Source organism: Falco naumanni, chromosome 4, assembly GCF_017639655.2.
Source record: "Falco naumanni isolate bFalNau1 chromosome 4, bFalNau1.pat, whole genome shotgun sequence".
Lineage (NCBI taxonomy): Eukaryota > Metazoa > Chordata > Aves > Falconiformes > Falconidae > Falco > Falco naumanni.
In genome coordinates, this window is record NC_054057.1 from 13,204,955 (window position 1) to 13,221,737 (window position 16,783).

The following is a 16,783-nucleotide window of genomic DNA, read 5'->3' on the forward strand; positions in this document are numbered from 1 at the left end:
ACTGCAGATCATGGGTGTGACGTTGTCCTAGGAGGTCTCCAGGGGAAAAAGCCCAAGGCTGGACCTGAGCCCGAAGTAACTGCCACAGGAAAAACGGTGGTCACTGAGTGGACATGAAGGCCCAGGTTATGGTGTCACTGAAATATCTCCTGCTGGGCCAGAGGCTCATGGCCGTCCCTGGGCATACACCACCTGAAAAGGACCGGCCTATGAAGGCCATGGATCTCATCTGGCAAAACTCTTTGCCAGCCTGTGCACTTATGGCCCACCATCAGGTGAAGCAAAGTGACCCTTGTGCCAATGCATGCCCCAGGCCAGGGGTCCCTGACTGGTAGAGCGTGCACATGCATGTGAGGGCAAGGAAAAGAGGGGGAGGATACATCAGCCTGGTGAAAAGCCATGGCATGGAGGCTGGAGATGGCTGTCCTGAAGTGCCTCTGGTGCCCTGGTTGGCATATTGACCTCAACCAAGATCTCATCTTAGTGTCTGAGCTGGTTTTGGGGCAGGACTTGGGCACCGTGATCATCTCCCTTTGCCAGGGTGTCGCAGAGGACAGAGCAGCGGGCAGCTACACCACTCAACTCCCAGTAAGCCCTGTGAGCTGAGACTGAGGGAGTTTCCTTCTGCTCCAGATTTGTCTCCATCATCTGGAGATCCACTCCTCCAGATCTTTCCCTTGACAGGACACGTTCTCCTTGTCCTCCAGCCCATGGCAGAGGCAAACTGTCCCTTGCAGAGGACGCAGCGTGCTACAAAGACAGCAGCTCTGCTCCTCGGAGCATGCATTGAGTCCTTGCCGGATGGTTGCAGAGCAGACCCGGTGGTGCAGCACCGCGGTGCAGGCGCTCAGAGGACAAGGGGTGAGGATCACAACTGGTGGGTTGATCTTCAGAGGGGAAGGAGAAAGCCACAGCAGCTGGTGGCAGTTGAGATCAGGCCAAGTGCCTGGCCTGCGGGATGTGCTCCTGCGGTCCATGCTGAGCTGCTTGGAGGATGTAGGGGTTCAGCTGTACTGTGGGGAGCACAGCTACCATGGACACGTCACTCCCAGTCAAGACCAGACTCTCTGCATATTTGCATCCAAGCAAGTCTGTACAGTGGAGCTGACTGTCCCCCACAGTCGTCACATCGCCGGTGTAGGTCCCTGGTGTTGCCACCTCTTCCTCCCGTGGGCTCCTGGAGTTCAGCAGCCCCCCTTGCTTGCCCCTGGCATGCACAGGGTGTGCACACACACACCCCCCACCCCTGGTTTGCACAGGCTCTGCAACATCTCAGGCTCTGCCCTGCTCTTCCGGGAGGGTCAGGGAGAAGGGGAGAAAGGACGTCATGACTAGACTCTCTGAAAATGCTGTTGGAAATTTTGGGGTTGAGAGGACCCCTCAGGAGGCAAATCTGAAGTCAGGTGGGTTTCTTAATGAACCCTTGTATGGCTTTAGTTAGTACAGCACTTCTGGGAAGAACCGATTAGACGTAGTAACTCAATTTCAAATACTAAGATTAGACAATGATCTAAAGATAGCTATAGTTACAGGGCTCTGTGGCTTATCAAAGTAAAGTAAGGCAGAAAGGATAGTTTTGTTAAAAATCAATATTATGACAAAGAGGTTAACCATCAAGAGACTGACAAAAAGCTGTGCAGCCCTAGGGTGCAGTGAAGTGGTTAGTAATCTGATTCCCTTCAGGGGGAAAGGAACAAAATGATTAAGTGATCTTTGAAAATATTAAGATTTATGGTCTGACTTCCTAGAATAACGTGATTAATACTTTTTCTTACTTATTATGAATATCTTCTCTACCCTTCCCCCCCCCCCCCCCCCCCCCAATAACAGATACTCAATTTTTTAGAACTAAAGAAAAAAAAATAGAAGTTAAAAGAGCACACCTAAAGGAAGGAAGGGAAGGAAGGAAAGGAAGGGAAGGAAGGGAAGGAAGGGAAGGAAGGGAAGGAACGGAAGGAAGGGAAGGAAGGGAAGGAAGGGAAGGAAGGGAAGGAAGGGAAATTCGGGAAATGCAGAGCTGATGAAAACAGCCCACCTTTTCTAGCTCATCTACAGAGCTGCTGAGTATTCCTGCCATTGCTTTCTGCTGCCAGACAAAACCTCCTCTCTTGCACCTGGAGGAGGGGAATGGAAGCAGCTAACTGCTAACCCAAAAGCAAACAAGGGAAGACCAAACACAAGCAAAAGGATATGTCCCTTAAATGCCAATAAAATAATATTTACATGCATACATGCATGTAAGTGTGAGTGTATACAGATATATATGTATATAAAGCATACGCTTGCACACCTGTAGATATACACAGACTCTGCAACATCTCAGGCTCTGCCCTGCTCTTCAGAGAGGGTCAGGGAGAAGGGGAGGAAGGACGTCATGACTAGACTCTCTGAAAATGCTGTTGGAAATTTCACAGCTAAATGATCAGTCCTGTACGTACAATTCTGATGTCACAGGTTGTTACCAGAGCTGTATCTGTGGTCAAGTTACGTGATCACAATAAGAAGGCTCCTGATTTTTTCTTACTACCCTTTAAAACATATGGTTTCCTCCAAAAGGAGATTTCTGGTTTTGCTAACACTCTTTCTGATACACCTTTCTGATAGTATGACTAACGGCTTCATTAGCACAAATAAGCCGCATTTTCTTTTTATTATGCTCTAAAACCAGTTTCTTTCCAGGTTGCATTTAAATTGATCAGTCTGTGGTCATCTGCGTTTGCAGCCCTCTGGCCGGGCTTCATCTTGGCTTTGGTCACTCTAGTGAAGGTTATACGCATGCACACGTTTATCCCTTCTTCACTATGAGGTTTTAATACCTATTTACAGCAATGCTAAAGGTAGTAATCAAGCTTATTTACTTAGATTCATTCCATTCTCTTCAGGCTACTACATCTCTGACAAGCTATTGCACACCCCTCTCCGCTTTTTCTTTGTGGAAAATTTGCACAGCTCGACCAGAGCAAATCTTTCCAGAGTGTTTTCGTTTCAGTCAAAAAGGAGTGACTTTGGTTACAACTGAACAATTGCTGTGCCCTAAGTACACCAGTGGGTCCCTGGTAACCACTGGGCATGCTTGCAGCACGCTGATGTGGCTGAGGGGCTGCTGCACGCTTCCGATGTGCTACAGGCACAAACGTGCAGCTGGGCCGTTGCTGCAGGAGCCCTGACACGCTGCGAGTGCACGTCCACACCCTGCTTCACCTCACTATAGGGTGCTCATCTCTCCCCCCTTACACGAGATCAGCTGAAACAGCACCAACTGTGGGATGCAGCTTGCCCCGGTTCTACCAAGGGAGCTGGAGAACTTGTGCCATAGAGGAGCAGAATTGCTTGACTGTGCTACCAGGACACACCCGGATTTCAGTACATGTAATTAGTGATTTGTGAATAGATTTGATTGAAATCATTCTGATTTAGGTTTAGGTCAGACATTCATGATTGGGAATAAGATCTTTAAATAAAAAGAGGACTGTCTATAGAGAAGACTGCAGCAGGGTAAGTAAAGCAGATCCATATCACACCTAGAGGCTTGGGTTTTTAACTCGGATCATAGTTTAGCTGAGTGAAACTGAGCTGTAAAGCTGATGCTGGGCTGTGATTCACACTCCTTCTATTAAAAAAACTATTTGCCTTTTAGTTTGCTGCTTCAGTTTCCTTTTCTTCCTATTTGTTTCTTCCATCTTCCTATTTTTTCTTTCCTTTGCTGCATTTTCTCCTCAGTCGCTCGCTGCTGGGAGAAGTGCTGAGCCAATTATCTAATAAAATTCTGGCAGAAATTCAATCGCAGTCAGTATGTATGACATTTTTAAAAAAATCTAAATTATGATTGAAAAGTCAGGAATCTGGTTATCCTAACAGCGATAAAATAGCAGACTTCCTTTTGTTAACACTCGCATTTTCAGAAGGGAGTGGGAAAGGACACAAAGGTGATTTGGGTAAATGCCATTATCCAAATATGTTTATAAAACACAGATTTTTTTTCCCCACCACCCACCTCCTGTAAGACAATGTATCTTGAGCTTATCTTGTCAGTACCCACAGAGTCACTGCTGACAGTGCAGATTACAGCCATGGACCCAAAACTGTTTTAAAGAGTTCTGCTCAAAAAACTAAAAGTGCTGGTGTAACTCGCTACTAGGTGCCTGACATGAAGGGGAGAATGGGAGACAACCCAGAGTTTCCAAACAGTTGAGCCTGTGCCACGACAGGCATCAGAGGGAAGGTGGGGTTTGCTCCAGAAAACATTGCACACTCAAGTATTCCATTCACAGGTTGTCATTTGCACTTACAGAATACTTCAAGTACAAACGCAGCTTAAACAGACCTGAAGGGCATGTCAGAATGGTGCAACCACCAGCCAGCACAGCTTCCTGATGCTATAAGAGGTCTTCTCCTGGCCCTGTCCAGCTCTGGATGGTGCCAAGCACAGGACTGTCTTGAAGAAGCCCTGCTTGCAGCCAACCAGGGGAGAGCAAACCCTTCTCCAGCCCTCAGAAACCCTGCTCCCACCATACCTGGTGAAACACATCGCCCCAGACAATAAGCAGGGAACTCTGCGGTCAGTAGAAATACACGTGGTGCTCATGAATGCTGACGGTCCACCCGGGAAAGCGGAGAGGCTCCCCCCTTTGCTTGCAGCACAGCTCTAGCATGGGGTCTGATGGCAATCTCTCTGCAAAGTGTAAACCTGTTAAGGAAATGTCAGAAAAAGACAGCTCAGTGACCGAATTTTTCAATCTTAACTGGCAAGTGAAAAGAAACATTAACTGTCTGTTTATGTCATCTCCTCCCACAGCTGACTGATGCAGAATACAGTTTAAGGTGGCATTAAAATGTAAGGTGGGTGTTATAATTTGCCTCAAGTACTTTAGTGGTTTTTAGGTTTTGTTCCAGAAGTTATCTAAAGATTGCCATTCTACTGATGTCCTTGTAAGTCACCTACATCCTCTGCCATTCACTACGGGAGTGTACAGCCCTGTGATTTACACAGTTTCCAGCAGTGACAGTGCCTTGGTACACGATGTTCATTGTTTTGCATAAAAAAGCATATCTGAGGTGGGTGAGTACCAGTCTGGTACTCTGCAAACCTCAGAGCCAAATTCTGCCCTGGGTTCATCAACACCTCCCAGTCCCACCCCACTTTCACTGCCCTGGGAGCTGCACACAGGCAGCGATGCTCAGGCTGCACAGGCTGGGGCCCACCATGCCTTTCTGGAAACAGATTTCCAGATCCATATTTAAAAACACAGGAACATGCTTGATACTCCTTAAACAGGCATGTTTCTGGCCTCCTGGCTCAACCTGATTAGCAGAAACCCAGTATTTCACTGCTTTTTTTGCAGCTTTGATGAGTCCTTTGCAGCCTCGAAACAGCTCTTCCAAGGCCTGAGCATGGCGGTGCTCCTCCTGCAGCACTGAGATGCTCTGGCTGAGAGCCCCAAACCTGCCGGTGCCATGGTGTGTGCGGGAGGGTACAAAAGAGCAGTTCACAGCAAACTAAATGCAAGAGTGATCTTTTCCCGTGTATGAATCACCACTCCTGCCTGCGCTCACACAAGGGAAACAGCTGCAGCCACAAATCAGGCAATTTAATAGGTCATTGCACTCTCCAAGTATTTCCCTTCGAGCTTTCCTCTAAACAATACAGCAGAAAAATCTGATCAGATCCTCTTCATGAAGGGGCATAAGCAAAGTGAGTAAATCTGCCAAAATACGCCATCCACTCACTGACCAGTGAGGTGTAACATCCAAATCCTGTTAACATCATTCACAGCAACGTCGCCACCAAACGTGTTCAAATTTGTGAACTGGCTGCATTATATTTTTCAGGCAGGCACCTGATAATAATGGGAGGATTTGCAAAAAATCCTCCTTCATGCGAGCATAAAGACAATTAGAACTCATTATTTCTGTGGCAGTAGATGTGCCATACTGTAGCCAGAAAGGGGGGAGGTTCCCCCTGCGCGTCGCCTGGTGCTGCCCCGTGCAGCGCTGACTGGTGGTGCAGTGCCAGCTGGCACTGACGGGCTGCCTCTATTACACCCACCCTGAGGTTGTGTCAAATTGACTTTTGGCTCCCTACTAGACTGCCTTTCACCATTTCACTGCCTGGGCGGGAGCTCTATCAGCTTTGGCAGTTCCCTGGCAAACAAGCCACAGGTCTATGGTCTCTCTTCCAACAATTCCCACCCTGGGAAATGCCCCATCCTCCCCTTGTTCCACCCTGCTCCTCCGAAATCCCCCTCTTTCTGCAGCCCCTGAGGGGTCAGGCCAGCTAAGGGACTGAGGAGTGAAATAGAAATTTCCACCCCTCTCCATTCTCTGTCTTCTTGTGCCTCTGACGCTCACGCTCAGGAGCCCACCAGGCAGCAGAGCTGTTGCCTCCACTGAGCGTGGAGCTGTTCTAGGGCGCTGAGCAGAGCAGGTCCAGCCTCTGCTGAAAGTTGGGCTGTCCCTGGTAAAAATGTGAGAGGAGAAAGCACTGATGTGCAGGTGAAATTCAAGTACATCATGTCTAAAACTGGAAGTCGTAAAAGGTACTTCCCCCAAAAAACCCTAAAAAGGGGCGTTTTAAATACAAACCTCAAGCAGCCTGTTACCGAAACCTTTAGGTTGCAAAGGAGATCTCCACAGCATGCCGTGCAGGTCATACCCATTAGGGTCCAGCAGCACGCTGAATATTTGAGGGCACGTGGAATTATTATAAAGTGGCTTTTATATGCCATTACACCAGTTTTTCTGGAAGCATCTCACCATCACAGAAATATTCCCAGTGCCATTTATGTTACAGCCCGGTGAGAGGTCAGGTTTATGCTTTATATTCTTCTCCTGAGCTGTACTTTTCAAACCAGCACTTATTAGAGCAGAGATGGGAAGCAAGCAGGGCCTTTTACAGAGAGCATAGACAGTACTAAGGAAACTGCTTACCTAGACAGAGATGGGAATTGCTACAACAAGACTTGGAAACGGTCAGTTGAATTTAGTGCTGACTCTAATAGTGGGCTGTGCTAGATGGACTATGAAAAAGGTATAAAAACCCTGAGGTGTGCCAATATGTTCCCCTCTAGCCGACTCACTGAATGATCCCACTGGGGTTTTATTCTTTATTGTACAAAATAATTTTAGTGAACAAGCTAACATAAACAACAGACAAAAAAAGCAGAAATCCCATTATTTTACACACCGTCCTCTTAGCATAAAAACCAGGAACATGAGATCCATGGAAGAAATGCTTTTTTTCGGAGACACGTACTGGTTATCTGGAGTGCTGCGGCTTTTGCTTCTGCGCTTTTCAGCACAGCTTTTCTGGTGACATTTACTTCCAAGGATAGCCCAAAGAATCCAGGCATCCAACCTGTGAGAACAAGCATCAGTATTAGTATTACAGACCAACCACAGGGATTCAGCAGTGGTCCCAGTTTGGCCGCCAAATGTCCAGGCTTGGCCAGCTGAGCCGTTTTGGTGAGGTGAGAGCTGTGTACAGCTTCCTCTCACATCCTGGCATGGATTTGATACAGAAAAATTTCTGGGGCCCTTTCTTTATAATTGACTAAAAGCATACACAGGAGGGGGAAGAAGGCAGAATAGTAACATTTGTCTTCCAGCTGACCACCCAAAAATTGGGAGTCAGCTCCCTTTTCTCTCTTTCCACATTCATTACGTAAAATTAAAATTCAAGGTTTTTTAGCAAGTAGCAGGCCAGGTCTTTTTACAAGCCTCTCCTGCCTGAGCACCTAGGTGCACGTTTCGGTTTCCTTCACATGAAGCTGGAATATATCCCTGCTGAGAAAGGAAGGTAAAATGATTAATGGACTGGTGATGTTCTTCTATTCCCATGATTTTCATAAATTCATGTGAACGTAGACACTGGTACTACCCGGGTGCTGGTGGCCCAAGTAAAGTGCACAGGAGGAGGAAGAAAGTGGGGGAAAGGGGCAGGGAAGGGGCTGGTACCTGTTGCTGCCCCTCAGACCTGCCAGGGGCTCAGGGGCCACTTGAGAATGAAACTCCAGTTCACGTTTAGTCTTGTTTCACCTTACTTATACATCTTAATTTCATCTTAATTTTTACATCTTGCCATTTGCTGACTCACTTTCAATGAAATGTCCCCCGTTTAAGTTCACACAGGCAAAAAGACATGTACTCCCCGAAAATCACAGGACATAATGGTTTGTTTGAATAATTGTTTACCTCTCTGTGAGCTCCAGTGGGTTTCTGCTCACATGGTTTCCATGGCCAGCAATGTTACTAGTCAGAGTTGGGCTGTGTGTTGTACCAAAGCTCGGTGGACCTTTGCCAGCCCCCGCTACAGTCTTCACTCTGAATTGCACAAAGCTGCTTGCAACCTGCATTAATCAGAGTTATCTGTGTACCTTTGCAGCGCCAGCTGCCTGAAATCTGCAATTCCCAGAGGTAGACTAATACAAAATCTTGCTAAGACAAATTCTTGCTATAAGACAATAAGGCAGCCACCTCCTGCAGACCCAGCACAGCAAGGAGCTGATTCTCTGCTACGTCTGGCAACCATCACAACTCAGGTTTCACCTTATAAGCCACTTCCCACCATAGTGAAAGGGGCAAACACAGGTCCCTAACTACTGCTTGATATAGCACACAGATCTCCGTTCACCAGAGAGGTATAGTAAATTCCTCCTTTATTATTATTTTTTTTTAATAATTTGTTCAATTCTTATGTCTCCAAATGACAGTTTTTCTATCTGATTTAGCCTTGCCTCATGTTATCTAAGTAGATCAATTAATGGGAACTGTCATTACTCTGCAAGTTTGACAGGGAGATGCCTGAGCAGAGCTCTCAGAAGAGAGGCACAACTTGGGGGGCAGGTGGGGGAGTGGGATGTCACAGCACCAGGGGAAAGCCCACCCTCCTGCATTGTGTATGCAACAAGGTACTTCAGGTTCAAAGAACAGGGCTTTAGCATACAAACCTGTGTGGCTAGCAAAATCACATGAACAACCCTTCTTCGAAGGAACATTAAAAGAGGTTAAAAGGTGCATTAGAAGTACACATTTTCCATATAAAACCTGCTCGTTTTGTTAGCAACCGTGTGGCAATGAACAGGGAAGGCAGAGCGCTGGGTAAATGCAATGCCTGTCAGCCAGCCTCGCTTGGGTAATATCCAGCTGATGCGGAAACGAGGAACATCAATCTAAGGTACCTTAACTACATTTTAAAACAGAAATATACCTGTAGACCCTCAGGTACGCTTCAAGAGGAAGGCCTCGTATTTTTTGCACATTTGGTTGTTCTGCTCTAGGGTAGCAGACATTTTTCTGTGTGACTTGGCCTGAGGACAGCCAATGCCCTTTGAAAAGTTTTGAAGTAGGTTCCCTACCAAATGATGGAAAGGAGAAAAAGAGTGTGTTAACAGTCTGAGGAGAGAAGGAGGGTGACACAAGGAGAAGTGACATTAACTAAGTGCCTGGAGCAACACCTGGTCAGGGAGAAACATGCTTAAGAACATTTAAATATAGCAGCACATCGTCTCAGCCCATTTTCTTGACAGAACATAAGGCTGAATCTCTTTTTTGTTGCAGGTGATTTTCAGGGGTTTGGATTATTATTTTTTTTTTAAGAAGCTGGTAAATGAGAACTGATAAATGAAATGAAAAATGCTTTTTTCTCACTTAAATGCAGCTCATTATTAACACCCAGGTCTGACTCACAGTACAGGAAATATATTTTAGTCCTTGCAGGCTATTGTGACAGTCACCATGAGCGCTGAAGCACAGACACCCTGAGGTATGCCAAGCTGTGGCGAGCCTGGGTACCACCATTTGCCTGTAGAGAAATGTAAAATGTACTGCTGGCTAAGACAGATAAGGCAGCCAATTTAAGATGCATTTTTAAGCAGTTCTAAATGCATTTCATCTTTTAAAAGCAGATTTAAGTTAAGGCCCTGGTGCAGTAATGCAAAGCTTTCCCTCAAAAGTCGGTAATTTTATGCTGTTTCTGATTGCTGATTTGAAAGCAGCAAAAAAAGCAAAGTCAAAGTTAAAATGTTTCAAATATGAATGCATTAAAAGCAAGTTAACATTTCTGACTAATCTGATTATTTAACTGTAACTCTTGCTACTTAGAAAAAGCTGACCCTATCAAAAAGTGTCTAAGCCTTTGGACTATTAATATTCAATTAATAAAGTTTATCTCCTAGTTTAGATGACTTACTTAGAATCTGCCTTCAAGTTTTAGAATGTAGTGAAACAAGTACTAGAGCAATTGGTTTTTTTTAAAAAAAATAATAATCTGTGCCATTACTGATGGAACAGAATTTGTGAAAGAGGGTGTGGAAAGACACTATTTCCAGATGACTTCAGTGGGGAAGACAACTGAACCATGGTAATCACCAGAAACATGGTAGAGTGAATTAATGGATAAAATCAGTAAGATCATCCCTGGCTATGAGAATAATTTGCATCATAAATGTAGAACAGCATCAAATTGCAGTCCTCCTTTTCTTCCATATAAAAGAAAGAGAACCAAGAACAGAAACTAAAAAGGTGCTTTTTAAAGGAAAAGAAGCTTAAAAATGGGACATAGGAACTTGAGGAAAGACAAACATGGCAGATCTCTTAAAGAGCCAGTCACCTACTTAGCACCATCATTCTTAATTGATACAAACATCTTTCCTTGGCAAAGGGTGTTCCACACTCTTGTACCTCTGGGAGAGGCTGCTGATTTACAGCCTACCAGGGAAGTGGCCGTGGGCAGGCTGTTAGAGCCTTCATCAGTACTAGTCGCCACCAGCTGTATCTGCAAGGACACCTCATGGCTGTCCTGTTCCCACCAATTCCACTTTTTTGAAGGTGGGATGCCTCCAGCCACATTTCCAAAGGTAACTAGGCACCGTGAGACTCACACCTGGAAGGCAGAGACATTGACGGCATCAAGCAGCCCACAGCCCAGGACCCCCTATCCAGTGCACAGGAAAATGAGATTAAGGAGTCTGAAACCTTCTGAGCTGACCACCAGCCTCTGCGTGAGGGTCTGTAACATGGATCCTAAACCCACAAAGCTTATTGTGAATTCAGGTGCAATCATATGGCCTGAGGTGGCCCATGGATTTAAGCAGTCATGGATCATTAGGAATTAGGCACCGTGTTTAAAACAAAACCCATTGGTCCTCCATCTGCATGTCTGGGCACACAAGTGGTTTTGTGTTCTGGTCCGTGTTCTTTTGTGGAAGCCCAGGGTAGTTCAGGAGTTTTGCTGTTCTTGTCCTCATTATCTGACCTGGCTGCTGGCCCCATATAAAGCTCCAGGCAGAGACACCACCTGTGGTCCCTGCTCTTCCCCCCTCACCCAAAAAGCCTTTGTGAAGAGCATTTCTTTCGCACAGCAGAGCATCTAAGGAACAAGGACAAGAAATATGTCTGCCATCACACACTACAGACTAACCTGTCTAAAATGCATGTCCAACCCCGCCTTAACGCAAACTCTAAAAACAGCACTAGTTTTAAACAACCAGAGGTAATAAATTCAGGATAGGCTAAAACCAGTAATGCACAACAGTTATCACCAGCCAGTTTCTCCAGTTCAGAGTATACCCATTTACCACCACAGTCTGGTAGTGGTACTCTCTGTAACCAGCACTGACAGCCTGGCCCCAGGCTGATGTTGAAGCGAGTGGTCGGCTCACCTTGTACCTTCACGACTAGATTGGCTTAGGGTAGGTTTGAAATTTTGAATTTAGTCAGAGCTTAGTGGGAGTTCACGGTCTGCAGCAAGCAAGGCTGGAGCTGCGTGTCCATCATAGGCAGGTGGGAGCTGCTTATAGGTCCAGGTTCAATATAGAAATACAGCTTGGAAGGTCTCTGGGCCTGGCAAAGATCAGGTCGTTTGAGAAAAGCAAATAACTTAGATAAGGAAAAGCTTAGCAAACACACATATTAACTGGAAACAAGATAACGTTGCCCTACCTGTTTTATAGCACATTCTTAACTGTTGTAATCAAAGAGTCTATAAGGACAAGGCTGCAGGTCCAGTAGGACCACTATAACCTACTTACCATATTCATTTATGACCCCAAGTTTCCTCCCACTTTCTCTCTTTGTGTGTGGATGGAATATCTCCCCAGTCTAAGCATATTTTTTTTATTATAATCCTACAGACTGGAGCACAATGAGCTCCGTATCTGGAGTCTCCAGGTTCTACTGTAATACAGGTAGGCAAATGACTGATAACAATACAGCCAGATAAATAAAATACACTGGTCTGATATCAATTACTCCATTAGTTAGGCAATTTCCGCTCAATAGCAATTTCTCATTCAGAGTACTAACTCACCAAAACAAAACGAGGGTGTTTTTTTTTTAATTTTCATCACTGTGTGTGTTAAATTACTCTTTGATAATTTTTAACAGGAAATATTTTAAATATTAAAATTAAACAGCCAGATCTGACGTAATTTTAAATTGTGATGTGATAATCCAGAATTTGTGAATTATTGATTGGAAGCCAGACACTGATTTATAACCCTGGGGCTCTGGAGAAGTATCCCAGGCTCATAAACTGTCTTCAAGTGATACATTTTGCATTTAGTTTTCTAACTTCAACGAAATCCAGATGGAAACCTTTTCCTTTACTCAGAATCCACCTGTTTGGTTCACACACACAACCCATCCCAGCTACTGTATAGCTGCCATAGGTTTGCTTTTGAGATCTGCCTGGTTTAGATGGCAGCATGGGGATCGATATAAACCACCTGCTTTTTGCCAAACCACATCTCCTTTAAGGGCTACACTTTCACACCCATGAAAGGTTTCTCAGGTGTACCTACAAATGGGGGAGGTCCCAGGAGAAGCTTTACCTTTTCTTATCTGTAGACGCACATCGTGCCGATCTCAAGACAGATTTGGACTCTGATCAAAAAAAAAAAAAAAGTGACCATGAAATTAGTTTTGGATTTGAATTTAGAAAATATTCATTTAAATACCTTGCTGAATATCACTAGAATACTATCAACATCCAGCAACAGTTATTTTAAGTCTGTGAAACAGCTGAGTTGTGCGGAGTGGGAAGGAAGACAATGTTACCATATAGAGAAAAATACACTGAACCAAACCTTGAAAATAATGGAAAACTGGAATGCTTTTGATTTCAAGGGAAAACACAAAGTAATGAAAAAAAGATCTTCTAGGAAATATTTCCTAATAAGATTTTTTTTTCTAACACTTGAGAAATGAAAGCCTTTCTGAAAGGAATTTATTTGTACTCGGGGTTTTTTTGTAGTTTTTTAATGCAAAAGCATTCTGGGGAAAAAGGGAGGGGATGCTATAAAGCTGCTGTACAAAGGGAAGTGAAGAGGACTCACATCTTATAATAGCTTGCTTTGGAAATGTGAAGGAGGCACGTTCTCCTCTCAACTTCTGCATTACAAACCCACGGCTGCTCATTCCTGGTACTCTGCTGTTTTTTCATCTTCTGACCTTGGCTTTTCACAGGCAAAATTCACAAGACAAAAAGAGACCCTGTCACAATAAGTTCTGGCCTATCTTCTGCTGAATTTTGTTTTAAAATGCTTGTTGACTTTTAGTGGCTAACCTCAGGTAATAACACAAGGGTGGGAACAGGACAAAAGATCCAGCGTTGGATCCTGTGTTACGTCAGTGCTCCTGAAGGTCGTGTGGCCACGCAAGAGCGGGTGCAATCCCACAGGAAACACAGAGCGATGGTCAGTTCAGCTTCAAAGCCCCCCCTGAGGGGCCAGCAGAGCATGGGAAGGTGACACAAACCACTATGGAAAATGTTTGATGCTGCAGCCGAAACAGTGTTTATTTGCCAACTATAACCCCCCACCCCACCCCACCACAAGGCGATGGTTTGGGGCAGCACTTGATGTTTTCAGGCAGCAGACTGCCTGGGGTGACCTGTGTTGCTACATCCAGGGTCTGGTTTGGGTTCAGGGACATCTATCAAGATCAATCCCACCTTGGCTGCCACCGCAATGTCACCAGCACAGCCCCCCACCTCCCAAATCCACTGTGCCCATGTCCTCTACACCACCAGCACCTCCCTGCTTCCCTGTATCTTCCGGCAGGTGATGGTGGAGGCTGCAGTGGGGAAGTCTTCTCCTCCCTGAGCAGTCGTGATCCCCTGTGTTGGGGGAGGTCTGGCAGAGCAAAGCTGCCCTGCCTGCAGAAGGCTGTCCATGCGCTCTTCACGCCGCCAGGGCAGGGTTTCCACACCTTGGATGACAAATGATGAAAACTCAGCTTGACAGGAAGCTCCTTCACCAGGGAAGGGGGCAGCAGCTGGCCAGCGGGAGGGCAGGGGGCACCCACGCCATCCCAGTTTGGTCCAACACCAGTCACTGGGACAACATTTCACTCCAAGGCTAGGGAGGAAGGAAAATACCCCTCCGAGAAGGACTGGGGAATTTGTGTCTTTTGGCACAGAAGACTTTCAGAGCTGAAAACATCGCAGCGCGCTAGGTTTCTAGGGATGGAGACAGAAAAGGATAGAGAGAATTTCCGCTCCTAGAAGATACATGGGATCATCTAGATCCCCTCTTTTGTTAAATCAAAGTTGGTCATAACTGTGACATATGTTACAGAAACTGCCAAAGGTAAAGGTGGACTGTCGTCTAAATGTTTTACACCCATCTGTGTACATTCCTCATGATTTCAAACCCGCAGTAAATAAAGGAGAAAATACTATCGCCTGCTTTTATGGTTCTCACTTCTTGTTTTTCCTGGCACTTTCTCAGATTCTGACATAAATTTCAGCCTCTGTTTTAGAAGCAAGGCTCTGTTTCTCACGGTTAGAGAGAAAAAGATGGAAAGGTTAACCCTAAAGTCAAAATGCAGCAGCCATGCCAAACAAATCCAGCGTTTATCTTCATTTCACAGCTCGTTTTTTAAGTCTGTCCTGTGATTTGGAGAGCTGATCCAATATTTTCAGTGTCCTGGCCTGACAAGAGTGGTATATGAAATACAGAACGAAGCTAAGTGCTAAGCACGCTGGCTACGGCAACGCTGTGTCTACCCCGGAGAACACAGGAAGATTTTAGAAAGAAAATCAGAGCAAGTGTGGGTAGATAAATATTGTGTGAGTGCTTTTGCTTGCTGCTATCTTTGACAGCTCATGAGGCAATAAATCTGGCATTTTTTATATTTGTCTAGCTTTTCTTTCTGGGTGTTCTTGAAGTTCAAGAAAACTCAGGCAGTTGAGTGAAACAGCTCAGCGTGAGCAATTAGCATGCACTAATTCTCCTTTAACTCTCTTTCTCAACTAAGGCACATTTGTAATGATAGTGTTGAGCAATATGAGTCTGGTTTATCATCTACTGATTTTATCATTTACACAATCATTAATATGTATATATAGATACTAATAATTACCAGGAATTAGAGATATTATATAGCAGACACCTCACTAATTTCCAATTTTGATTTTAATTATTATTCAAAGCAGAATTTTATGTGGACTTATAAACCAGCACGCTCTGGCCTGTGGCTGATGAACTCCTGCGAGTCCCAGCAACCTGTGGCCATCCTGGAGTCCCTGTGAACATTGTCACTTACTCCCTTGGGAGGCAATGGTTTATACCAGGAACCCCAAACATTTTTGTAATACTAGACTAACCTTAATCCCCACAATTTCACGTGTAGCACTGTGGAACACATCGTCAAGCTTGTAAGTGAAAATATTGCTTCTGAAAGCAAAATTTGCCCGTTCCAATGACACCCAAGTGTTTCATGAAAAGGAAAACTACGTTATGCTTTGCTGAAGACAGTGTGACCGCAAAAGCTGGCCAGTCCTGGTAAGCTGGTAGCACTGCGAACACACCCAGCATGCATTTTTAGAAATTTGGAACTTACTGGCACTGATGTATCTCCCCTGGGGGCAACAGCCATGCAGAAACATTTGAGAAGTGGGAAGGAAATGTAAACACATTAAACCTTCATGCTGATTCTTTTCCAATTTGGAACTTTGTGTGTGCTTTATTATGCAGCATTTAGTACAGTATCTAAATAAAAGAAGTTGTGCCTAAATATCAGAAACCAAGGACCAGCATCTGTGTCATGCCCAGTGTCATTCCTGACCATACTGCAAGATACTTATCTGTGAATTAAAACCGCTTAAGAACAAGGGTAACATGCTACCATTCCATTACGTTGCTTTGAATAAAAGCTTTGAGAGTGTGTCTAAATCTCTCATTAGGCTAGTAAATAAATTCATAAAATAATAATAATTTTAAAAAAAGAAAATCCAAAGACAGTTCCCCTTGTCCCTGTCCCAGTTACCTTCTTGTGGTAGAAACAGAAACCGTGAATGACTCCAAATGAGAGAGGCTCAGAGTACAGGTACCCAAAGGGTTGTGATTTATCGGTGTGCTCCTTTACAAGGCCTTAGGCAATGTTAAGACGCATCTTTTCTGGCACAAGCAGTTGTAGATTTGTCTTGTTTTATGAGTTACTTTAGATATTGTTTCCTGCTGCTTTGCATATTGGCAAAATGAAGACGTTACATCTGTTTCATTTAAAATTCCTAATTCAGGCTTACAGCCAACCTTCAAACCAGTTTTGAGGAGTTAGCAGAATTAAGCAGTGACTTATTCCTTTGTATTTTGAAAACGCGATTAATTTTAATGCATATGTTAATTTAAGTATTAAGTAAGTTTTTAGTATGGTCCCGCTGAAAAATTGCCTCTCAGAAAACTATGTTCCTAAATTATGTAGTCTGTGATAAATTATTTTAAACAGTTTGGCATAAATCAAGCAGCTGAGTTGAGTTTGAGGCCACAATAAATGATGTCTTTAT